Raw genomic sequence first — 4422 nt, forward strand, 5'->3', positions numbered from 1 at the left:
TATTCGAATATTATTAAATTACTATATTCATTATTCATATTATGACTAATTGTAACTTTTTTGAATGATAAAAGTATAAATTGTCTCCAACTAAGAAAAGAATTATAAATAATACTAGTCATCAAAATGATACTTTTTAAATTCATTAGAAAAAAATATATAATTTTAAATATTAATTTAAAACTATATAATTAATTAAATAGTATAAGCTATAATTTAACATTTGTTTGAAGTACAAAATGAATTTTCAAAAAATGTATAGTATATATAAAGGGAATACTTAAGGTATTTTTATAAAAGAATGTGTTGTAATTCACCTATTTTTAAAAATGTTAAAAAACTTTTTAGCATTATAATAACAACATGTTAGATCCATATAAGATTTGGGGGGAAATTTTTTTTCCTACTTATAGTAATAGTATGAGCGATAATTTAACATGTATTTAAAAGATGCAGTATTTCCGGAACATTTTCAAAAGTTAAGTTGAAAAAGTTAAATTTCATATAAAAGTTCCTATAACACAATATTTTAAATTCTTATCCATTTTTTATTCAATGATATTAATTTTAAGTAGAATTTAAAAAAAAAAATTTATGATAAAAAGTTCATCTTTTTTTTTTATAAATGTTCATAAAAATCAATTTTAAAAGACTAAAAAAATACATTTTTCATAATATTTGTGATAAAAATTTCGCAAAGTTTATTATTAACGAGTTAAAAATTAAAATCAATAATAATTAGGGAAAAAAGTTCTTTTATGTTTAATGATGCGTTTTAAACTGACACGGCACCGCCTTTTGCTCTAGGCTGGCGCTCACCCGTGTCTCTCTCGATATCAGCCGTCCAGCTATTAATATGACAATCGGTTGTCATCCCGTCCTTGACACTGAGATAAGGCCGCCGCCGAATATGGATTACCGATATTGCTTTCTGTTCCGTTTTCGACGTACACCTCGACTGGTGGGTTAATTTTGGTGCTGTCTGTTTCGTTTTTCGGCGTACACCTGAAGTGGTATATTTTTCTGTGGTTCTTTTTCGTTTCGTTTTGCTTTGACGTACATAGTTCTAGCGAACACGACTACGGCGTTTAGATATATATATATATCGTTGTAATTAATCGTGCGCCCTATTTGGATTACGCATCATCTTGTGATAACTGTATTTATACTTATATAAATATATACTTTTGAGTTAATTGTGCGCCCCCTTCTGGATTACGTGACAAAACATTTGTTTTTTTATTAATAAAGTATCTTTATAATAAGATATTTTACTGTAATTATCTTTAAAGCTAGAGGTTATAGAAAAAATCTATTCGCAGGTTTAAAATCAGTGAATTAAATTAAATTTAATTTAAAAAAGTATATTTTTGTCTCTAATTAAAATTCTTTGTTAATCAATTATTGAAAGTTTAAGTCTTATAACTAAAGCTTAAAACTTTCACTAACTATTGGTGTTGATGACTCTTTTTGAGTAAAATTTATTTGGTTTGAATAAAGATAGAATGAATCTAATAGTATTACTGTTGGTTATTAAAATTTTACTGGAAAGACTTACACTAATATTAATTTTTACTTAATTTTATTGAGTATTATGCACTAATTATACCGAGTTAATATATAAATAAACATATCCTTATAAAGATGTTTTGTCCAGTGACTTAATAGTTGACCAATCAAAGTTTTATAGAAAATAAACCTAAGTATACTTTTATTTTTTTTTACGTTTAAATAAACGTAAAATTTTGAAAATAAAATTTTTTAAATTACTGACATATGAAATTTAATTTATTTTTCAAGCAAGTTGTTGTTAAATACTATTAATATATATTGGTGTTAAAATGTAGTGAAAAAACGAAATAAAATAAATTACATCATGAATTTTAATACATATTTTTGTTCAATACTACCTTTAAACATACCTTTTTAAATAATTTTTTATTTCAACCATTATGTTATATGTATTCTGTTGAATTTGTTTTATATATTTTTGTACATCAGTACTTTTTATAATTTCTTCGTAAAACGTATTTTTAATATTTGTAATACTTAATTGATTTTTAAAATATTCATCGTTGTATAAACATGACTGTTTTTTCCATCTGGGTAGAGATTTTAACAAATCTAAAAGCTTTGAGACATTACTAATAATGGTATTGTAAGTATAATAAATATTTGGGATGATAGTAATTTTATTCTTTGCAACAATTGTCTTCAAGTTAATCATTGTTTCGTTATTCATTATCAAATTATTGTAATTTTTTAAATTGTTCAAACACATCCTTTTAACAAAAAATTAAAAATTAATTGCAGAAAAATTGGTTTATATTGTGCATACTATTGTTCTTTATATGGGCGGTTCATAAATTCATTTTATGGTCGTATTGCTATAATTGCCTCCCATGATAAAATGATAAAATAAATATTTTAAAAACTTATTTCATAAACATAAAAAAAATATCGTTGATTATACTGCAATAGCGTGCATAATTGACGGGACCTAGTTTTTAAGTATTTTTTATTAAGATATAGGCCAAATTATATTCTTTATATTATTGAAGAAACAATAAAACTCCTCCTTTCCATATGAATTCTTATATATGTCACTTTATGTAAACAAAAAAGTGTGTAACAGCAATACTTATTTTCTTTTAGTTCCTTTTCCTATTATTCATATGTATATATACTATATATTATATAGTATATTTTTATCCAAATATTTTTTAATTGAATATATTTATACAATATTAATATTAATACTAATATACAATATTAGTATCATTTAAAAAAAAATATTATGAGATTGAAAAAAACTCTTGGGAAAATATTTGATGTCAAATTAATTACTTATTACAACATAAATATGGTATAGTATAAATAATATTAGATTAATAAATCTAATTGAATCTAAATTAATAAAGTAATAAATACATAGTTATAATTTACCTCAAAAGAGATTTAAATATTATGGTATCTAGCATCTCATAAATTTCAAACATCGATTCACAGCAGCCACTATTTGTACCAAATAAGTTGTGTTCTAGAATTATTAATTGTTTTGAGATATCTTTTAGGGTTAATTGAATACGTTGGAACTCGTAAATCCAATAAAATTCGAAAATTGAAGTCATTTTTATATTACTCTAAAAGAATACAAATACTACTTAATCATTTTATGGAGTAAAGAAAGAGGATAAGAAAAACTTTATATCAAAAAATATTTTTTGTTATTGCCTTCTTGTCGAAACTTAAAATATACAAGTTTATCGTACTAATTTTAGATTACTTTTGATAGTGTTCTCAATATACTAGAAAAGATCTAAGCTTATTATAAGTAAAATTTGTTGAACTATATCACAAGTTATATATGATGTTTAAAAACTTAAAAGTTATAAGTCATTAAAATTAAGTTAGGTAATGTATTGTGGCTTTAAAAACACCTTAATTTTTTAAATTTTACTATTAAGTTTTTTAGTTAAGCTAAAAACTAAAATTAGTAATATTATAAACTGTTCGATTTTCAAACTAAACCAAACCAAACATTCTGAATTTGGTTCCATTTGAAAATTGAACTAAAACTTTTTCCTAGATAATTGGTTTGGGTTCAATGTAAAATTAAAAGTTTGGTTCGATATTGAAAATCAGGACTCGTAATGAAATTACTAAAAATAACTTAAATTATATTAAGTCTAACTTTTGTATATTAAAAAAATAAATAAATAAAAATGATTATGTGGTCTATTTTTCTAAAATCTTATAATATAGGAAAACTCTGAAAATGTTGTTGAAATCCGTTGATTTTTGAACAAATTCTGAGCTATTTTATACTTTTTTGACACTTAGAACGTCTAGCCGTGTTGCTTATAATTTCTTTATACACTTTGCGCTTTGAAATTAAATGAATTATTTAAGTAAAAAAAACAGACATTTTTTTTGGGTGGATCATATTGAGAAGAATATCCTATTGTAATATATACAAAGAGAAATTATTGTGATGACTTTAACCAACAAATGTCAACCTTACAATTATATGTTTAATATTTTTTTGTTATACTGATTTTAAAGAAATTCTACGGGAATCTTTGATATACTCGTAAAACCGTTTTCACACATAAAGGTAATATCAGAGCAGGTGTATACCAGATTCTATGTTATCAAATAAATGCTTTTAAACAAGGCCCAGCCTAATAAAAATGACAGTTCGGTATCGACACCGAAATGTGCTGCCGGTGTTGAACTCGATACTAATACTGAACCAATTATGGAAATTATCTAATATAACATCACCAAGTTCTTTTTGGTAAAGGTAGATACATTTATGTGTAACAGTATTTTTTAATTAATTAATAATTATTAATAAATTAAAATTATATTTGATACTAATTATTACAAACTATTCAATTCATCTATAGTATAAAATAA

The sequence above is a fragment of the Daktulosphaira vitifoliae genome, unplaced genomic scaffold, assembly GCF_025091365.1.
Source record: "Daktulosphaira vitifoliae isolate Bord-2020 unplaced genomic scaffold, ASM2509136v1 Scaffold_1, whole genome shotgun sequence".
NCBI lineage: Eukaryota > Metazoa > Arthropoda > Insecta > Hemiptera > Phylloxeridae > Daktulosphaira > Daktulosphaira vitifoliae.